This window comes from Trachypithecus francoisi, unplaced genomic scaffold, assembly GCF_009764315.1.
Source record: "Trachypithecus francoisi isolate TF-2019V2 unplaced genomic scaffold, Tfra_2.0 Lachesis_group4, whole genome shotgun sequence".
In the NCBI taxonomy this organism is placed as follows: domain Eukaryota; kingdom Metazoa; phylum Chordata; class Mammalia; order Primates; family Cercopithecidae; genus Trachypithecus; species Trachypithecus francoisi.
Window position 1 is genome coordinate 76506918 of NW_022681469.1, and position 23198 is coordinate 76530115.

General features: G+C 40.7%; 1 protein-coding gene across 3 annotated transcripts in view; it reads right to left on the reverse strand.

Annotated features, from left to right (window-relative positions):
• The window catches only part of SLC25A13 (solute carrier family 25 member 13), a 213500-nt gene that overhangs the window by 130404 nt on the left and 59898 nt on the right, over positions 1 to 23198 (reverse strand). The gene's annotated exons all lie outside the window — the stretch shown is intronic.

Below are 23198 nucleotides of genomic sequence, written 5' to 3' on the forward strand. Positions count from 1 at the left end.
TAATTGATTCACTACCGGTATTTACTGACCACCTGTGAATTGACCTAGGGCTAGTACAGGGGAATACAGATAAATGACACATGAAACATGACCCCAAGGAACTTCTAGTCTGGTGAGGCAGATAGCACTAGTCTAGAAATAGACCAGTGTGTAGAAGAAGAACAAATCATAACACAAAAACTAGTATGGTAACGAAAGTCTTTGTGGCAGAAATGGCATTTGAGCTAGGTCTCAAAAAATGAGTACAATCCGGATATACAGTAATGGGTGTAGACCAGAGGGCACTTCAGGCAGAAGACTAATGCAAGAAAGGAGTATATAGGGAAAATTATGAGTGACAGATTTTGTCTGGACAGTGGAGTGCATAAAAGAACAACGTAAAATTAGATTAGAAATATAGGACCAGAGGTGGCCTTCAAGCAAGAAAAGGGCCTGGTCATTCTCTAGGAAAAAGGAGTGACTTTAACTTTCTGAAGGTCAAAATGTGGGTCAATCTAAGCTTTAGGAAGAACATGAGAGGCCAAGGACGTTTGGCTTCCAAAGAGGAAATGGGTCCATTAAAGCTTTCCTAAATTGTATTTTTTAACAACTGCTATTTTAAGTGTCCAAATACCTTAATGATACATCGAGATACTCCAAGTTTCTAGAGGATATAGGAGGAGGAAGAAAATAGTCATATCTTTTACAGAAAACTTAGTTACTTCTAAACATCCTATAGAGAGCACACATTTTTATAAAAACTGTTACACAGCGAACTTAGCTGTTTCCCAGAATGTCACCCAATTACAATAATGCTACGAAGAAAGGAAAAACTCAGTGTGTTCAATATAACATCTCTGTATCATTAACCATCCAAAACACTTCCTTCTCAATGCCTGGGAACACTCAGGAAGAGCATGTGTTACAGGGGAGTACTTCCCGAGGACATTTTATCCTCTACTAAGGTCTCTCTCACCGAGACTCTGTGCCTAAGCAAGACCAGGGGAAGACCAAGGCAAGAAGAGGGCAAATATGAGCTGTCTGGAGGAAGGGGAGACAGTCATGAGCACACATAACCACTAGAAATTAAGGGTTAACTGTAAGAGAAAAAATAAAGCACCAAGGGGCATAAAAGGGGTGAATTATTCTGCGTGGAAGAGTTGGGGACTGCTTCATGGAGGCATGGTATTTGAATAACAAATTTTAAAGCTGAAAAGATCTTAGGGATTATCTACTTCAACCTCCTCATTCTACTTGTGAGGAAACGGAAACTCGAAAAAGTTAATGACCTGGGTTAGGCAAAACAACTGGCTTCTGACATTTTGGCCTGAAAACCAGGTCTCCTGGCTTCCATTTAACCTGGTTAGAATTCCAACTGCTGTGGGAAGATGGTGAAACCATGCCCCACAGGATTAAAGAATTTGGTAACTAACAAAAATTTACTGAGCTTATCTTGCAGGACAGCAGAGAAGAAAATCATTTGTTACAGTTCTCTCTATTTGCCACAAAACTGGCTAACAGACTGAGGCTGGTTAGAACCAATACAGCTCACTGGAGTCTGGGCAGAATAGACTTCCTCTCCTGGTGAGTAACCTTTTGACGTTAGAAGGCCAAAAACTCACCCTCAGTTCAAGCTAATGACACCATTGTCCAAAGGTGCAACCCATGAAGCAGCATGTAAGGGCAGCAGCATGCCCAAGACACTTTCCAAACCCCTTTTCCTTTCAGCCAATCACTAATCACTGTTCAGCACCTAAACTCCACATTCAGAAGCCCTCCCTTAAATCTATGGCTGTAAGGCTGGTAGAGAAAGTCAAACTTGAGCCTGACTCCTGTCTCCTTACTCAACAGCCTGGCAATAAACCTTTCTTGCTGCAAAAACCTGGTGCTTTCTGGTTGGCTTTCCATTGTGTGCAGGCAAATGGACCCACTATGGTTTAGTGACAATGGAGACAGGAGGGAAGGGTAGAGAGAGGACATTCTACACTGGCGAAGCAAAGTACAGAGGTGAAAACAAATGGATGTGCTGTATTTGGAGCAGGATGTAGGAGTTACCAATTCTCCATCTAGCAGGTCATGAGGAGCAAAAGACTGGCATGAGTGAGACGCCAGCCACCTGGGGTGGACCTTAAGGACCAAGCAACAGAATCTCGACTTTTTTTTTTTCAGACAGTGAAAAATCACTCAAGGTTTCTGGATTAAGAAATGTCACATTCGGGGCCGGGCGCGGTGGCTCAAGCCTGTAATCCCAGCACTTTGGGAGGCCGAGACGGGCAGATCACGAGGTCAGGAGATCGAGACCATCCTGGCTAATACGGTGAAACCCTGTCTCTACTTAAAAATACAAAAAAAAACTAGCCGGGCGACGAGGCGGGCGCCTGTAGTCCCAGCTACTCGGGAGGCTGAGGCAGGAGAATGGCGTAAACCCGGGAGGCGGAGCTTGCAGTGAGCTGAGATCCGGCCACTGCACTCCAGCCTGGGTGGCAGAGCAAGACTCCGTCTCAAAAAAAAAAAGAAATGTCACATTCAAAACTTTGATTTAGAAAAAGAACTGGTGTGGAAGATGAATTTAAAGGAGCGATGAGATGTGGGAGACAGCCTGGCAGCCAGGGATTGCAGGGTTCTAAACCTGAATGGGAGCCCTAGGAGTGAAAGCAGAGGAAAGGTCAGAGCAACACAGTGGAGGCAGAAACGATAAAATGTGGTTAGGACTGGATGTCGGAGGCCAAAGCCAAGGAAACAGGCCAGGATGCTCCCAAGATTTCCAACTTGGATAACTGAGTGGGATGATGATACCACCACCAAAGATAAAGAAGAAAAAAGAAAAAAAGGTAAAAATTGGAAAGAAGGTACCCGTGGGAGAATGCAACCAACTGTGACTGTATTTGAAGTACCAGTGGGACATGTAGTACAGTGTCCAGCCAGATGCCAAAAGAGACTCAATGGACTTAACAGAGATGCTGGTATGGGCAGAACTATGTCCCCCATTTCCGAAAATCCCAACCCCTAGAACCTCAGAATGTGACTTGATTTGGAAATAAGGTGGCTGCAAATGAAGCTAGTTAAGATGAGATCATAGTGGAATAGTGCAGGCACCTAATCCAGTATGACTGAAGTCTTTATAAAAGAGGGAAATTTAAAAACAGACACGCATACAAGGAGAAAACCAAGTGAAGATGAAGGTAGAGAGCAGGGTGATTCTTCTTCAAGCCAAGGAACACCAAAGTTTGCCCGGCCACCACCAGAAGACAGGAAAGAACAGAACAGATTCTCTCTCACAGCCCTCAGAAGAAACCAACCCCTGCTGAACTTCCACCTTGGATGTCTAGCCTCCAGAACTTGGGACAACTAATTTTTTTTTTTTTTTTTTAAGCTTCCCAGTTTGCCACAGAGTACTTTGTTACAGCAGCCTGAGGAAACTAACATAGAGGCCAAGACTGGAAACACAGATCTGGCAGTTTTTAAAGAAAAGTTACTTAAAGCTGTGAATAAAAGCGCCCACAAGCATTTCATTTAGAGATGTTTCCTTTCCTCTTAAGACATGCTCTAATAAGAGAAGATCCTGAGGAATTCACCGGCAGGCCCACCACACTCTAGACTTCTGAAGTGGGACAGAGGACAAATGTGTTTCCGGCCCTTTGCTTCCCAGTTGCCACACCTACTCACATCCCCCAACCCTGCTGATCAGGCACCCACAGCCACGCAGCCACACAGTGCTGCTCTCCAGGGGAACTTGCTGGCAGTTTGCTGAGGCAGAAAACAATCATATTTGCTTAATTACCCCTTCACGGACATTAGGTTCATTAAATAGAATCACACTATGTGTTATCTAAAAAAGGGATGTTTTTGGTTTCATGGTCTGAATAAAGACAGCCTTAATATATATATGAAAGGCTTATATAAAAAAGGCATATATAGGAGACCATATACATACGCAAGGCTTATAATATATAAAGGTATATATATATATATATATATATATGTATGATCAAAGCCTTGTCTGGCAATGTCAACGTTTCATAACTGAGAATGGCCAATAAATACTCTGGTATTTTAGGTATGTCACTGATACCAAAAGGTATGTAATGTGGTAACCCTGTTAGATATGAGTATTATACACCTACGCAGGAGGTATGTAGATGAACCATGAAATCATAATGTATTATTGTTCGCCAAGATCATTTTGGATTTTCAAGGTAATCTGACTAGAAGGCAATCAGAATAATTATATAGTACTATATTACTTTACAGCATGATACCTAAAAATGTTTATATATATGTATTTTTGGTTTTTTTGAACGAACAGTGCTTCCATCTTACTTTACAGGTTTAATGAGCATTAACATAAGTTACAACAAAGAATTCAAGCTTAATCAAGTTCAGACCTGGCTGGTGAACTCACTTAGTTCCTTTTCCACCCACAACTCCCAGAACTTCTTTGACGATGTTAGATTCCCTTTAAAACGAATCATGCAGCTCTGATTAACTCTATGACTAGAATCTAAGGAACAGTATTTGCCACCACTCTCATCTGCAGGAACTAATAGTAGAACATGGGTAAGCTAACAAGAAAGCAAATGTACAAGTCATATTTCCACAGGCCTATACCACTCAGAGATTAGGGAAGGGTAGGTGTCTAACTACTCTATTTCATGGTTCTGATGCTACTGGATATTTTCTGTAAGCAAGTCATTTTTGTTTTACAAAGCACTAAAGCTGCTGTTCTCCTTCTGGAAGCCATTTATAACAGTAGCGACTTTGTAACTCCTTTACAGTCCAGGTAATAATAAAATAGCCAAAGCACTGCGTAGTACTACAAAATACTGGGCCAAAGAAGAAAGGGTTGAAAAGTGAATCACATCTGTATGCTATGCTTACACAATGTAAATATTAATCATCTATCACATACGTGGAAAGGTACTACAAGATATACACCAAAATGATGATGGTGCTTCTTTTTTTTTTTTTTTTTTTTTTTGAGACGGAGTCTCGCTCTGTCGCCCAGGCTGGGGTGCAGTGGCCCGGATCTATCTCAGCTCACTGCAAGCTCCGCCTCCCGGGTTCACGCCATTCTCCTGCCTCAGCCTCCCGAGCAGCTGGGACTACAGGCGCCCGCCACCTCACCCGGCTGGTTTTTTGTATTTTTTAGTAGAGACGGGGTTTCACCGTGTTAGCCAGGATAGTCTCGATCTCCTGACCTCGTGATCCGCCCGTCTCGGCCTCCCAAAGTGCTGGGATTACAGGCTTGAGCCACCGCGCCCGGCCGATGATGGTGCTTCTTCACTGTAGCATAACTTTAGGTACCTCCTCCCCCAGCTTCGCAAGGGATAGCACCTAGCCTGGAGATATTTGAAATATAATAGAGAATACAGACTGAAAATTAAGATGTTATGGAAAAAGGGTTAAGTAACATAACAGAACTGGAAAGAAACGACTCAATGAATTCAGAGGAGGGAAAGGTTACTGTCACGTTGAGTGAAAGGAGATGAAGAAAGCCTTACTGAAATTTGGGAACATGTGACATCAGAAGGAAGATGTGTTCAGTGAACACGAGCTCGGTCTTGCAATAAAAGTGAAATGTGATCAAATAAAGATGGGAGATGGGGGAGGAGAGTCCATCAACTGAAGTTTGACTTCGGTGCCTACTCTACATGTTTGGCAGAGGACAGTTCTAGGGACACAATCTCTGCTCCCCAGAACTGGTGGTCCAGAGGGGCAGAAAGTAAGTCAGGAACCAAGAAAGGGAGTCCAGAGATGAAGAATCAGAAGACATGCATATTTGCTGGAGGAAAACTAGAACAGAAAATATAGTGCTGGGGCTGAGCGTGGCAGCTCATGTCTATAATTCCAGCACTTTGGGAGGCCAAGGCAGGAGGATCACTTGAGTCCAGGAGTTCAAGACTGCAGTGAGCTATGATTGTACCACTGCACTCCAGCCTAGACCACAGAGTGAGATACCATCTACTAGAAAAAAAGAAAAAAAAGAAAAGAAGGAAGGAAGGAAGAGAGGGAGGGAGGGAGGGAGGGGAAGAGAAGAGAAGAGAAGAGAAGAGAAGAGAAGAGAAGAGAAGAGAAGAGAAGAGAAGCGCCCACAAAGTTGCTCACATCCTGATGATGAGGTCCTGTGATGGTAGACCAAGATCTGATAATTTTAGTGATGTGATCAGTTTGTGCATCAGAACATTTAACCTGACAGAGGAGTGTTAAATGAACTTAAGGGGAAAAGACTGGAGTTGAGGAGATGTGTGGCAGAATCCAGGGAAGAGCTACGAAAGCCTGAATGAGAAATAAAGAAAGGCACTTAATACCAGAAGCTGGGAGTGCAGCATCTCCAGAGGATAATTTGACAACACAGTAAGAGTCTCAAAAATGTCTTTATGGCCACTCTGGGTAGCCTATGGGTTAGCCCTGCTCCACAAGAAGCAGTTAGAAAAAAACAAAAACAAAAAAACCCACCTCTTTACTCTACGACCACCACAATCGCACTTCTAGAAGTTTATCCTAAAAAATAATTCATAAATGCATGCCAACTTTAATCTACAGGGATATTTACCCAGCACTGATGGTAATGGTGAAAAAAGTACAAACAACCTCAATATACAACAATATGTGACGGACTGAATATAGAACATTGATATGCAGGATACTATCCAACCACTAAAAAGTGTTATAAACAAATCCATGGTAGTAAGTAAAAAATCATTTACACAATGATGTGTAGAAAATGATTTGTTTCTTAAAAATGGACAATAATATTGTGCACACACACAAAGTCTAAAGGAGGCACACCAAAGTGTTGGCAGTGGATATCATCTCTAGGTGGTTAAATTGTTAGAAATTTAAGATTTTTTTTCTGCTTGCCCATATTTTCTAATCCTTTCAATAATATACATACTGCACTGTTCTTATAATAAGAAAAAAATAAAAATTCATATGAAACAAAATAGCAAAGTCCTCAACTTAGATACTGGCAGGAGGACTGTATAAGAGATTTGGGAAGAGGAAGGCAAATTGAAAAAGGAAATGAACGATCTGAAAGAATCACACTAATGGATAACCTCCAGTTCCTCTCTTCCTCTCTGTCCTTGTTTATTCTCACTCAGCAGAGGCTTAGACCCCATGTGATCCCTTTCATCTCCTGCCTGGCTCCTATCTCCAGGCTAACTCTGTGGCTATGAAAGTTTAAGCAACAGCACATAAGGAATTGGTCTGTTCATACTTCAGGAAGTTTGGTTGTAGACAATGTACCATCAAAATCCAATTACCACTTTTACTGAAGGTTCCTAACCACAAGAGTACTTCACAAAAATAACTTCTCCTTATACCCCTTCTGTGTGTTACAACAGAAGCCAACCAATTGTCCAGGGTCAATGGCAGAGATGAAAGTAAAACCTAATTCCAAAAACAGAGTTCTAACCATCAGACCACCCACATTTAAGTACATGTGGGTGTTAAGAAAAATCTGGAACTGGACTATTCTGTGATCACCAATTTTTCCAAAGAGCTTTGGTCTCCATGATTTTTAACATCTTTTAATAGCTTTTGACTTTTATAGCTCTTCTCTTTCCCATCCATATTCCTTGCAAATACATATTATTCAAGCAACTAAGCTGTAAACCAAAAATAAAATTCTAAGACCCCTCAATGGCCTTCCTTCTTAGCCAAGGCACTCTTCAAATTTAACCTAAAAGACTGTTTCTGGCCATGACGGTAAGTGGGGGTCAGACCTGCCTCATTATATCTTAAGTCTGATAAGAAATATTTACAATCTATTCTCTCTGAAGCCTGCTACCTAAGGGCTTCCTCTCTACAATGAAAACTTTGGTCTCTACAATCCTTTATCTGAACCCAGACATTTCCTTTCTAACAATCCCAGGTCTTTAGGTAAACAACTGTCAACCAGAAAATGTTTAAATCTACCTATAACCTGGAAGCCCTCACCCCACTTCAAGTTGTCCCACCTTTCTGGACAGAATCAATGTATTTCTTAAATGTAATTGATTGAAGTCTCATGTCTCCATAAAATGTATAAAACCAAGCTGCACCCTGACCACCTTGGGCACATGTTCTCAGGATCTCCTGAGGGCTGTGTCACAGGCCATGGTCACTCATATCTGCCTCAGAATAAATCTCTTCCAATATTTTACAGAGTCTGACTCTTTTTTTTTGAGACGGAGTCTCACTCTTGTTGCCCAGGCTAGAATGCAATGGTGCGATCTCGGCTCACTGCAACCTCTGCCTCCTGGGTTCAAGTGATTCTCCTGCCTCAGCCTCCTGAGAAGCTGGGATTACAGGCGTGCGCCACCACACCTGGCTAATTTTTGTATTTTTAGTAGAGACAGGGTTTCACCATATTGGCCAGGCTGGTCTCAAACTCCTGACCTCAGGCAATCCACCCACCTCAGCATCCCAAAGTGCTGGGATTACAGGTGTGAGCCACCACACCAGCCCCAGAGTCTGACCCTTTTTGATAACAAAGCAAATGTGTACCCTGTTCCTACTGTATGATAAGCCATGCCCCAGGCACTAAGGATACCTCAAAATTGACAACATCTCTGTCCTCAAGGAACCACATTTGCAGGTGGGCGGAGGATGAGCACATGCATACATAAAAATTCCAGAATTAGACAACCACTGTATAGGGTAAAATAGAGCAACGCTTTGGAATCATGCTTCTCAGCCCCAGATACTCTATTTCATTGGTCTGTAGAGGGGCCTAAACACTCATTTGTTTTTTTTTTAAACTTCTCAAGTTATTGTGCTACATAGCCAGGCTTGAAAATCAACTCCAGGAGAGTAATGAGGTTGGGAGATGGAGCTACTTTGCCTAAAGCAGTCAGGAAAAGCCTCTGGTAAGGAGGTATTGAGATCTGAATGGTGAAAAGCAGTGGCCAGGAAAAGATTTGAAGGACAGGGATGTGAGGAGAAACATCAGTGCGAGCACCCAAAGCAGGCCACCCTTGGCAAGTTCCAAGGGGCAGGGAGACCTCGAGCAGCTGGAGAGTAGAGAAGGCAGGGGAAGGGAAAGGGGATGAGGATGAGGAGGGTGGTCAGCATAAAAGGATGCTTGGATTTTATTCCTAGGGAAATCAGCTGCTGCTGAAGGGTTTTATGCAGGGGAGTGATGTGACTTGCCTCAGAGTTAGAAAGGTTACGAAGAATACTCAAGACACTGTGGAGCATGGGCTGCTGGGTTAAGCAGTGAGCCCAGTTAGAAGCGGCTGCAGTAGGCTGAACCTGGGTCACAGCAAGAGAACCAAGGAGCAGTCAAATCTGTGATACATTTTCTAAACAGCTGTTAAGGCTTAATTACGTGGAGTCTGTGAGGGTCCTGTCCTGGAAGTCACAGCAAGCAGTTTTTAAAGCCCAGGAGCTGGTCAACCCCTCCCTGTCAAGAGGAGGCCCAATGGCCAGGGACTGCAGGGGCTGCAGGGGCTGTGGCAGTCACAGGAACAGACTCTGAGGCTTGGAGGTCACTGAGGATATGAAAACTACCAGTTAGGCAGATGAAGAGGGCGCTCCTGAGTAAAGATTTTTATTTAATATGCTAGTTGATGGTCAGCAAGCACACAAAAGAAGACTCATGGCCCCAATTATGCAAATTCATGACAATTGTTTCTAATCTGATCTGAAAAGAGACAATGAGTGATTACCTAATCTTCTAAAAACCATCAGAAATAAGGTAGACAGAAGCTGAGTCCTAGTCTTACCTTTGCCTAACTGGCTGAATGACCTTGTCGGACAAGTTGGAACAGATATCCTTTCTTGTTCCATAAAAGGTGCTTTCCTCGGACGCCTTTCATTCTAAATTCCTGTTTTCTTCCATTTTAGGTTATAGGCAGCCATTCTGTGCCCACCCTGGCTCCAGAAAGGACCTTGGCATTCCCTGGAGTGCATCTGTTCTGAGGCCAGCAGGGTTCTTCAGTTCTACTATGTACTCTGGTTCAAATATCTCACTACAGTGTTTGCCAAGGGCCTATTTAAATTCATTGGCTCCAATGAAATCTGACAGATTGAATATTGTTCAAACAAGCAGGCTACTGCCTGGCTTTAAAAGCCTATTAAAGATTTTTATTGGCAATTTTACTGTATTGTTATCATGAATTTGGCCTGTAAATATCACCTCCGCATATATCACTGCCTCTATATTGGCAAAAGTATATATATATGTAGGCTCTCATAATTGTGAGCTTAAATCAGTAAGTAATCTGTCCACACTGCCAGCTCTACTTGGCAGCCCATCGCCTTGCAGCTAACTCCAAACAGCAGTCAAGTTGCCCAAGGCTGACTGTGCCAACCAGGTGGACTTAGTGGGGTATTCTTATAACCCCAACATTCTCTTTCTTATCAGATGGATCAAGCACATTTGACAAGTAAGATTCATCTCTTTTCTAGTTCTCACTTGCTAATACGTAGTTAATTCAAGTAACACTAGAAAATATCTTCACTCTTCCTATACCCCATTTATTCTTTCTCTCCCTGTAAAATAACCACTGCCCAATGAGATGAGAAGAATCTGCCCCAGTGTCCTTGCCACCTCCCTCAACCTCTCATCTTTTAATCTTCAAGTCATAAATATGCTCCAATCATGGCCAGTCCCTACAAAGATGATATCGCATCAAGGAAAAGAACCACTACAAGCTTTTAACACTATAGACAAATCATATTCACCATCTCCACAATTCTTTAGATAAATATCCTTTATTTCTTAAATACTAGTAGATATCACTTAAAAACCCCAAAAAGCTATCTTATTATACTACATTGTTCCTATTTTGTATAATTACCAACACTGAGAGCAGAATTTAATAATGTGCATGACAAATAGTCTGCATTTTAATTACATCATGGATATTTTGAGGTCTACCGAAGACTTTTTTTTTAAAGGAAAAGTGTACTAAGTTTAAACAAACAAAAAACACCATAAACTCCTCATTTTAAATTAGGTATTGCCTTCAAAGCAGGGGGAAATCAAAAGAGGTAAAGAAAGACCATTGAGAAAAAAAGGGAAAAGTAATTGTAAACCATGATGGAAAACTGATTTAGGCAAATAAAGCAGATTTAAAAATCCAGGTTTCCTAAATCTTTCCTTGTTCTACTAATTAAGGCTGGATAAAAAGGTCTCAATGTTATTAAAATGGCAAATGAAGAAGGATAATGGGGAAACCACAAATAAGAAATCAGTAACCATAAAGCCAGCAGGCGTATGAATTTGTCAGTTAGCGTATATTGGCCTACACTATATAAAGTAGCATGTTGGTTTATTCTCATTACCACTGGATAACCAGGTACTTTGAATGCACCTAAGGACAGAAAGACTGGCCTGCATGCAAGGGCACATACTGCCAAACCCTTCGCTTCTCTAACTGGTAGTCTCCAGTTTGATCATTCCCTCAATTTAGGGCTGAAAAGCACAAAAGTACCTACAGGGTATGGAAGGCACAGCCCGGGAACAGAATTTTCCCATGCACACTTTTAGTCAATGCCCATATTACCTATGTTTGCTCTCAGCTCAAATAACATTTTAAAATACCAAAAATTGATTGAGATAAATAATTTCTAATTGGAACACAATGCCTTTCTCAATAGGTTTTTCTGAATCTCTGAAGCAAGGTAATGATGATTAAAACAATATTCTAAACAAACAAAAGGCACATAAGCACAGGCACACAAAAAGTGACAAGAACAAACATGCTACTTTCTTGCATCTGCCGTTGATCAATTCCTAGTTTGTCACTGTTAAAAAAATAAAAATACATCAGCAGTAAACTAAAATTAAAAAAAGATACATGAAATCAAAATTATACTGATTCCCCTTTGAGAAACATTATCAATTACTCGGGAACATTTTAGCATTTTCTTTCATTCAACTATAATTCTTACATTTTGGATATACACAAAACCTCTCTTGATGTGATTGTAATAAAAGCCCTTGGCAAAGCAAAAATTAAATGACTGAAATAGCCCTTATCATTTTAAGAAATAAAATTATTCATGGTGTGGGCAAGAAGAAATAAAAATACCCAGGCTTGAGCCAGAATATCACACAAAAAAAGCCAACATTAATATCTGCTGTGCCAGCTGAATTCAAATTAACCCAATTTTTACATGTTAATTAAACCAGCTATTTTCTTCTTATTGTATTTTTGCTTCTTAAATAGTAGAGTCTACAAGTGATTCCCAACAGACTTGTTCCAACAACAATGACGTATTCATTTACTTCTATTATGACCATACAATACAGTAACTGAGCAGTAATTTTTCACAGTCAATTACATGTGTGGTTCTTTATGCTTAGAGATGCTGAAATAATGTGTACTATAGAGCCATATGCCCGAATCTCTAGTCTGCCAGAGGCAGTTGCCTGGGTAACACATTTTCTCTCCGGTTTAGCATAACCCTTCATTGAGTATCATTAGGTGTCATTAAATAGCAAACATTAACATGAACTTCAATATACTACTTAGATAGAGTCATTTTACCCATGTAAACAAGTGTTCCATCATTTATCTAAGCTTAAAATAGATTATGATTTTCTGTATTTAAGACCATAAAAAAGAAAAAAAAAGTGCCCATGTTTTGATTTCAGATTGAATTTGCAGAAATTTCTGATGACATAAGAGAACTCAGACCAAGTTTCAGAATAATATTTCATAATATTATGCTCATAATATTCAAAGTAAGCAAAGAAATATTAGGTTTTAAAAAGTACTCAATCTTATAAAATAATTCCATCAATTGTATCTCAGATGAAAGATTATTGCACCCTCTTTAATAAAGACTGGGGAGAATGCACTCAAATTCAGCAACAAAATGAACTTTTAAAAAGAATAATAAAAGATAAAATAATAAAAATAATAAAAGAGCTTTTAAAAAGAACTCTTATGGGTGCTTAAAAATCAAGGTATATAGGAATAAATACAAAGTATGGGATACATTGTGCATTATCTAAAATTTTTTTACAGCGTTATTGACATATAATCGACAAAAATTGTATATATTTAAAGTGTACGATGTGTTTTTATATACATATACACTGAAAAATGATTATCACAATCAAGCTAATTAACACATGCACCACATAGTTGTCTCATATAGTTAAAATATTTTAAATGTTTAAAATTTAATGAAGTACTATATGGTTTAGATGTGGCAATATATAGTTTATACAGGGTGTTCTAGAGCAATGTCTGCATTAAGAGTAGCAACGGGGGGAAAAAAAAAAAGAGTAGCCACAGTCTCAAATACTCTCCATCAGCCCTCTACCCTACACCACCCCAAACAAGCATCCACATCTAAAAAAAACAATGTGCGAAATTTCTCTACAGTCTCAACAGTCCTAATCCGATTATCACTCTCAAACCAAGGAATTATGATGGTTCTGAGATACATCATCATTTCAGATGAACCTAAACTCAGTCTATAAGCAATCATAGCTTTTCTTCTATCATCCACATCACAAAGGGGCTCCAAATTGTCAATGTTAATTTTAAAGGACACATATAAAAAGAAAATGAATCATCAAATGGCACTACTACCCCAATTTATTTTTTTACCACTCCTAGTATAGAAGAAGGGTAGATTCTAAAATCCTGGCAGCAAGGGCAGAGGGACTCATAGAAGTTCAGGAGGCAGCATCAAAGCTGTCTACAGTCAACTTAGAATAACAAAAAAGAGAGGCTGGCCAAGAATAAATGAGTTTTTCTTGGTTATGGGGAATGAGATTCCAGACACTACTATGATGATGAAGTGGAATTTTTTTTTCTTTTTCTTGCACCTGTTTCCTAATGCAAAATAAGAAAGAAATAGCCACACAAAATGGTGCAACTTGGACTTGGGTAGCATGCTCCTACCTCCACTGCTCCAAAAATAGTCATCTGTTTGCAAAAGTAAATAAAACCTCAATCACGAGTTCAGTCCAGGGGCTGGGAAGTAGTTAGCAGGAAAAAATTTATTTGCTTTTAATTGTATGTTCCATTTTGGTTTCAGCACTCGGTTTTGAATGAATGTTTCTATGAGGCAAATTATAAGAAACAAATTGACAGCAAGGATAAATAAATCTTTAAGCAAAACATTTTCAAGATACACTGGTATCAGGAGAAATTAAGTTGCATCTCTGATACCTCCATGACAATTCACATTCTGAAATTATCTAAGACATTCTACAATTTCAAATAAAATTTTAAGAAATTAAAACTAAATGGCATAAATGGTAATGACTGGGAAATGTAGCCTAATACCTTACGAAATGTTATAAGTAAGAATTAAAATAAAAAATGATTTCTAAAGCCAGGCACAATTGCACGTGCCTGTGCTCTCAGCTGCTCGGAAGGGTAAGGTGGGAGGGTCACTTGAGCCCAGGAGTTTGAGACCAGCCTGGGCAACAGAATGAGTTCTCATGTTCATTTTTTGTAAAAAAGGTAAAAAGTAATTTCTGCTTACAATATTCTGATTAAGCAGCATTTCTAGATTTTACCCCAAATCCACAATAAACAGAATACTACTATTCCCACCACTATTCCCAATACAGATTAAAATTTTACTAAATGAACACAATATGCTTGCTTAAAAACTGGCACAAGATCTGGTAAAGAAAAAGACGGGAGGGCGGAGCAAGATGGCCGAATAGGAACAGCTCCAGTCTCCAACTCCCAGCGCGAGTAACACAGAAGACCGGTGATTTCTGCATTTTCAACTGAGGTACTGGGGTCATCTCTCTAGGGAGTGCCGGACAATCGGTGCTGGTCAGCTGCTGCAGCCTGACCAGCGTGAGCTGAAGCAGGGCGAGGCATCGCCTCACCTGGAAGCGCAAGGGGGAAGGAAATCCGTTTTCCTAGCCAGGGGAACTGAGACACATAACACCTGGAAAATCGCGTAACTCCCACCCCAATACTGCGCTTTAAGGAAGCAGGCACACCAGGAGAATATATCCCACACCTGGCCGGGAGGGTCCCACGCCCACGGAGCCTCCCTCACTGCTAACACAGCCGTCTGCGGCGATCTATCCGCAAGGCAGCAGTGAGGCTGGGGGAGGGGCGCCCGCCATTGCTGAGGCTTAAGTAGGTAAACAAAGCCGCTGGGAAGCTCGAACTGGGTGGAGCTCACAGCAGCTCAAGGAAACCTGCCTGTCTCTGTAGACTCCACCTCTGGGGACAGCCCACAGCTGAGGTCCAATAGGGAAAGCAGCGGGGGCGGTGCAGAGGCGAACGACTCTGTCTGACAGCTTTGGGGAGAGCCGTGGATCTCCCAACGCGGAGGTTGAGATCCGAGAACGGACAGACTGCCTGCTCAGGTGGGTCCCTGACCCCTGAGTAGCCTAGCTGGGAGACATCCCCCACTAGGGGCAGTCTGACACCCCACACCTCACAGGGTGGAGTCATCCCTGAGAGGAAACTTCCAAAGGAAGAATCAGACAGGTACACTCGCTGCTCAGCAATATTCTATCTTTGGCAACCTCTGCTGCTGATACCCAGGCAAACAGGGTCTGGAGTGGACCTCAAGCAATCTCCAACAGACCAACAGACAGTCCTTCTGACTGTCAGACGGAAAACTATCAAACAGGAAGGACACTATACCAAAACCCATCAGTACGTCACCATCATCAAAGACCAGAGACAGATAAAACCACAAAGATGGGGAAGAAGCAGGGCAGAAAAGCTGGAAATTCAAAAAATAAGAGCGCATCTCCCCTGCAAAGGAGCGCAGCCCATCGCCAGCAACGGATCAAAGCTGGTCAGAGAATGACTTTGACGAGATGAGAGAAGAAGGCTTCAGTCCATCAAACTTCTCAGAGCTAAAGGAGGAATTACGTACCCAACGCAAAGAAACTAAAATCTTGAAAAAAGAGTGGAAGAATTGACAGCTAGACTAATTAATGCAGAGAAGATCATAAACGAAATGACAGAGATGAAAACCATGACACGAGAAATACGTGACAAATGCACAAGCTTCAGTAACCGACTCGATCAACTGGAAGAAAGAGTATCAGCGATTGAGGATCAAATGAATGAAATGAAGCGAGAAGAGAAACCAAAAGAAAAAAGAAGAAAAAGAAATGAACAAAGCCTGCAAGAAGTATGGGATTATGTAAAAAGACCAAATCTACGTCTGATTGGGGTGCCTGAAAGTGAGGGGAAAATGGAACCAAGTTGGAAAACACTCTTCAGGATATCATCCAGGAGAACTTCCCCAACCTAGTAGGGCAGGCCAACATTCAAATTCAGGAAATACAGAGAACGCCACAAAGATACTCCTCCAGAAGAGCAACTCCAAGACACATAATTGCCAGATTCACCAAAGTTGAAATGAAGGAAAAAATCTTAAGGGCAGCCAGAGAGAAAGGTCGGGTTACCCACAAAGGGAAGCCCATCAGACTAACAGCAGATCTCTCGGCAGAAACTCTACAAGCCAGAAGAGAGTGGGGGCCAATATTCAACGTTCTTAAAGAAAAGAATTTTCAACCCAGAATTTCATATCCAGCCAAACTAAGTTTCATCAGTGAAGGAGAAATAAAATCCTTTACAGATAAGCAAATGCTTAGAGATTTTGTCACCACCAGGCCTGCCTTACAAGAGACCCTGAAGGAAGCCCTAAACATGGAAAGGAACAACCGGTACCAGCCATTGCAAAAACATGCCAAAATGTAAAGACCATCGAGGCTAGGAAGAAACTGCATCAACTAACGAGCAAAATAACCAGTTAATATCATAATGACAGGATCAAGTTCACACATAACAATATTAACCTTAAATGTAAATGGACTAAATGCTCCAATTAAAAGACACAGACTGGCAAACTGGATAAAGAGTCAAGACCCATCAGTCTGCTGTATTCAGGAGACCCATCTCACATGCAGAGACATACATAGGCTCAAAATAAAGGGATGGAGGAAGATCTACCAAGCAAATGGAGAACAAAAAAAAGCAGGGGTTGCAATCCTAGTCTCTGATAAAACAGACTTTAAACCATCAAAGATCAAAAGAGACAAAGAAGGCCATTACATAATGGTAAAGGGATCAATTCAACAGGAAGAGCTAACTCTCCTAAATATATATGCACCCAATACAGGAGCACCCAGATTCATAAAGCAAGTCCTTAGAGACCTACAAAGAGACTTAGACTCCCATACAATAATAATGGGAGATTTCAACACTCCACTGTCAACATTAGACAGATCAACGAGACAGAAAGTTAACAAGGATATCCAGGAATTGAACTCATCTCTGCACCAAGCGGACCTAATAGACATCTATAGAACTCTCCACCCCAAATCAACAGAATATACATTCTTCTCAGCACCACATCGCACTTATTCCAAAATTGACCACATAATTGGAAGTAAAGCACTCCTCAGCAAATGTACAAGAACAGAAATTATAACAAACTGTCTCTCAGACCACAGTGCAATCAAACTAGAACTCAGGACTAAGAAACTCAATCAAAACCGCTCAACTACATGGAAACTGAATAACCTGCTCCTGAATGACTACTGGGTACATAACGAAATGAAAGCAGAAATAAAGATGTTCTTTGAAACCAATGAGAACAAAGATACAACATACCAGAATCTCTGGGACACATTTAAAGCAGTGTGTAGAGGGAAATTTATAGCACTAAATGCCCACAAGAGAAAGCAGGAAAGATCTAAAATTGACACTTTAACATCACAATTAAAAGAACTAGAGAGGCAAGAGCAAACACATTCAAAAGCTAGCAGAAGGCAAGAAATAACTAAGATCAGAGCAGAACTGAAGGAGATAGAGTCACAAAAAACCCTCCAAAAAATCAATGAATCCAGGAGTTGTTTTTTGAAAAGATCAACAAAATTGACAGACCGCTAGCAAGACTAATAAAGAAGAAAAGAGAGAGGAATCAAATAGACGCAATAAAAAATGATAAAGGGGATATCACCACCGACCCCACAGAAATACAAACAACCATCAGAGAATACTATAAATGCCTCTACGCAAATCAACTAGAAAATCTAGAAGAAATGGATAATTTCCTGGACACTTACACTCTCCCAAGACTGAACCAGGAAGAAGTTGAATCCCTGAATAGACCAATACAGGCTCTGAAATTGAGGCAACAATTAATAGCCTACCCACGAAAAAAAGTCCAGGACCAGATGGATTCACAGCTGAATTCTACCAGAGGTACAAGGAGGAGCTGGTACCATTCCTTCTGAAACTATTCCAATCAATAGAAAAAGAGGGAATCCTCCCTAACTCATTTTATGAGGCCAACATCATCCTGATACCAAAGCCTGGCAGAGACACAACAAAAAGAGAGAATTTTAGACCAATATCCCTGATGAACATCGATGCAAAAATTCTCAATAAAATACTGGCAAACCGGATTCAGCAGCACATCAAAAAGCTTATCCACCATGATCAAGTGGGCTTCATCCCTGGGATGCAAGGCTGGTTCAACATTCGCAAATCAATAACCGTAATCCAGCATATAAACAGAACCAAAGACAAGAACCACATGATTATCTCAATAGATGCAGAAAAGGCTTTTGACAAAATTCAACAGCCCTTTATGCTAAAAACGCTCAATAAATTCGGTATTGATGGAACGTACCTCAAAATAATAAGAGCTATTTATGACAAACCCACAGCTAATATCATACTGAATGGGCAAAAACTGGAAAAATTCCCTTTGAAAACTGGCACAAGACAGGGATGCCCTCTCTCACCACTCCTATTCAACATAGTGTTGGAAGTTCTGGCTAGGGCAATCAGGCAAGAGAAAGAAATCAAGGGTATCCAGTTAGGAAAAGAAGAAGTCAAATTGTCCCTGTTTGCAGATGACATGATTGTATATTTAGAAAAACCCATCGTCTCAGCCCAAAATCTCCTTAAGCTGATAAGCAACTTCAGCAAAGTCTCAGGATACAAAATTAATGTGCAAAAATCACAAGCATTCTTATACACCAGTAACAGACAAGCAGAGAGCCAAATCAGGAATGAACTTCCATTCACAATTGCTTCAAAGAGAATAAAATACCTAGGAATCCAGCTTACAAGGGATGTAAAGGACCTCTTCAAGGAGAACTACAAACCACTGCTCAGTGAAATCAAAGAGGACACAAACAAATGGAAGAACATACCATGCTCATGGATAGGAAGAATCAATATCGTGAAAATGGCCATACTGCCCAAGGTGATTTATAGATTCAATGCCATCCCCATCAAGCTACCAATGAGTTCTTCACAGAATTGGAAAAAACTGCTTTAAAGTTCATATGGAACCAAAAAAGAGCCCGCATTGCCAAGACAATCCTAGGTCAAAAGACAAAGCTGGAGGCGTCACGCTACCTGACTTCAAACTATACTACAAGGCTACAGTAACCAAAACAGCATGGTACTGGTACCACAACAGAGAAATAGACCAGTGGAACAGAACAGAGTCCTCAGAAATAATACCACACATCTACAGCCATCTGATCTTTGACAAACCTGACAAAAACAAGAAATGGGGAAAGGATTCCCTATTTAATAAATGGTGCTGGGAAAATTGGCTAGCCACAAGTAGAAAGCTGAAACTGGATCCTTTCCTTACCCCTTATACGAAAATTAATTCAAGATGGATTAGAGACTTAAATGTTAGACCTAATACCATAAAAACCCTAGAAGAAAATCTAGGTAGTACCATTCAGGACATAGGCATGGGCAAGGACTTCATGTCTAAAACACCAAAAGCAACGGCAGCAAAAGCCAAAATTGACAAATGGGATCTCATTAAACTAAAGAGCTTTTGCACAGCAAAAGAAACTACCATCAGAGTGAACAGGCAACCTACAGAATGGGAGAAAATTTTTGCAACCTACTCATCTGACAAAGGGCTAATATCCAGAATCTACAAAGAACTCAAACAAATATACAAGAAAAAAACAAACAACCCCATCAAAAAGTGGGGAAAGGATATGAACAGACATTTCTCAAAAGAAGACATCCATACAGCCAACAGACACATGAAAAAATGCTCGTCATCACTCGCCATCAGAGAAATGCAAATCAAAACCACAATGAGATACCATCTCACACCAGTTAGAATGGCAATCATTAAGAAGTCAGGAAACAATAGATGTTGGAGAGGATGTGGAGAAATAGGAACACTTTTACACTGTTGGTGGGATTGTAAACTAGTTCAACCATTATGGAAAACAGTATGGCGATTCCTCAAGGATCTAGAACTAGATGTACCATATGACCCAGCCATCCCACTACTGGGTATATACCCAAAGGATTATAAATTACTCTACTACAAAGACACATGCACACGTATGTTTATTGCGGCACTATTCACAATAGCAAAGACTTGGAATCAACCCAAATGTCCATCTGTGACAGACTGGATTAAGAAAATGTGGCACATATACACCATGGAATACTATGCAGCCATCAAAAAGGATGAGTTTGCGTCCTTTGTAGGGACATGGATGCAGCTGGAAACCATCATTCTTAGCAAACTATCACAAGAAGAGAAAACCAAACACCGCATGTTCTCACTCATAGGTGGGAACTGAACAATGAGATCACTTGGACTCGGGAAGGGGAACATCACACACTGGGGCCTATCAGGGGGGGGGGGAGGAGGGAGGGATTGCACTGGGGAGTTATACATGATATAAACGTTATGCACATGTACCCTAGAACTTAAAGTATAATAAAAAATAAAAAAATTAAAAAAAAAAAAAAAAAAAGAAAAAGACATATACATTAGTCATGTTTTGTTATACAAATAGCCACAGCAAAATACAAGAATTCACGTATTAACACAGGCCACCTGTGAATATAGATTTTCAGAAAATAACCAAAGGAGTTTATTATGACTGTTTGAGCCCATTCTATTTAGGTTCATATTTTTTTTTCTTTGCTCATAGAATAACCTATATAAGTGCTGAAAAACAGTTAAGAAAAATTTTCTGTCCCAACTGATCTGGCATGTTTCCCCATCCTATGCCATGCTATCTCTGCACTTCTTACCAAGTTCTGTTTCTAAAGGTCTCCTAACAACTTCAAGCTTTTTAAAAAAGGAGGCCATTACAACACAGAACAGTAATTGTAAAAGATCATCAAAATTAGAAACTGTTGGGAGTACTTTATATTTTTGCAAGAGGAAATTAAGCTACACAACTTTTGAGACTCTCTTGCATTTACTAGGTATAAGTATTGCAGAAAAGCAACATCAATATTTTAATGCTTTTTCCTTCAGAAGTTGGTGATTGTTTTATTTCTCAACTTGGAAAAAAAAATAAACTCTAGGATGGGCATGGTGGCTCACACCTATAATCCCAGCACCTTGGGAGGCTAAGGTAGGCGAATCACCTGAGGTCAGGAGTTCGAGACTAGCCTGGCCAACATGGTGAAACCCCGACTCTACCAAAAATACAAAAATTAGCCAGGTGTGGTGACAGACACCTGTGATCCCAGCTAATCAGGAGGCTGAGTAAGGCAGGAGAATTGCTTGAACCCAGGAGGCCAGAGGTTGCAGTGAGCTGAGATCACACCACTGCACTCCAGCTGGGTGATAAAGCGAGACTCTGTCTCAAAAAAAGAAAAAAAACTCTAGAAGAAAGCACTGAATCAGAAAATCATAAAGCAAACAGAAGGAGGGTTTCAATACGAATTACATGTTCAGCTAAATCCTTAGGTGCTTTCAGGGTTTTGCCGAAGTAGACGCAATATCCTCAGTGAATATAAAAAATTATGTTCTAAATAACTTGAAGAATAATGTGAACCAAATTTCACTAAAAGAGCAGAGACATGGCTGTCTTTACTTAACTCTACTGCAAAAGGCAATTAACTTACCAGACCATACGCCATAAACGAGTGAGGACAGGAGTCCAGTCCTTTGCACGGATGCTGAAGAATGGGGCAGGATTCTCAAAAATACAAGAATCTAATCCTATATATAGGTGGTTTTCTCAACACAAAGAATCCCTCAGAATAAGTTTACAAAAACTAGAACAACCCCAAAATACTGTGGAAGCAGCCTACATGGGGAGGAGAAAAGTGAAGACAGGAGAAGAAAAAATATTTGCTAAAAGTTTTAGATCTGTTACAAAAAAAAAAGGCTCCACAGAATACTACAGTGGTCCTGGGAGAAAAATGACAGCAGAGATTTTAACATGTAAAAATTCAAAGAAGGAACCATAGAGAGAAATCTAAGAATCCCACCTCTTCTGGATAATATCTCACAGGTGCATGCAACATTATGTGTTCAATCCATTCAAATTCAACAAATATTTATGGAGTGTCACTATGTGCCAGCCATGTTCTAGGATCTGCAGACTCAGCAGTGAACAAAACAGACAAAAATCCCTGCTTTCATGGAGCTTACAGTCAAGTGTGTGTGGGGGAGAGGAGGAGACAAAAAAACAATTAATGAAACCCACATGTATTATATATGATAACCACCATGAGAAAGCCCTAAAGGAAGTGAGTGAGCTTCTCAGGGGAAGTGCCTTACAGAAGGAAGAGGAGGCACAAGGCCTCTAGGTGGGACGAAGCACGGTGTGTTCAAGGTGTGGCAAGAAGACCAATGTCACCAGAAGAAAGTAATTTAAGGGGAAAAGCAGCAGATGGAGTAAGGGGCTGGGGAGGTAACGTAAGGAGAGAGTACCACAAGGCCTTGCTGGCCATGAGAAGGGCTTTGGCTTTCACTCTGAGTGAAAATGGAGAGTCATAAAGGGTTGTGAGCCAGAGAGTGACATAATCCAACTCAGATTTTAACAGAATCACTCCGGCTGCACAGGAAGACTTGGTGAGAGGTTATTACAATAAGCCAGGTGAGAGATAGTCATGCATGCGTCTGGATACGGAGTAACACCCTCCATAATGCTGAGTAGAATTTTTAAAAAGTAAATCAAGTAAAATGCAGGGTCACATCATTGGGTGTTTAATCACTCAGTGGGAATGATTCTAGAGAACTAGCCAACTGGAAGCCACACACCAATCACCAGTTGCACTGCACCTGAATTTACATTGATATAGAGTGAACTAATCGAGTTGTAGTATTTTTTCTTTTTTTGTTTGTCTTATTTAATAAACTGTCTTGAAACTGTACTTGCAAAGAAAATAAAAATGAAGCAGACCTGCAGGGGTATGTACTGTACATTTGCTATCTTACTGCCCATCTGAAGCATCTTCACTAGCAGTTGGTGTAGTACTAGCTTCGCTATGTTGGGTATAGACTGAATGTGGGCTGTG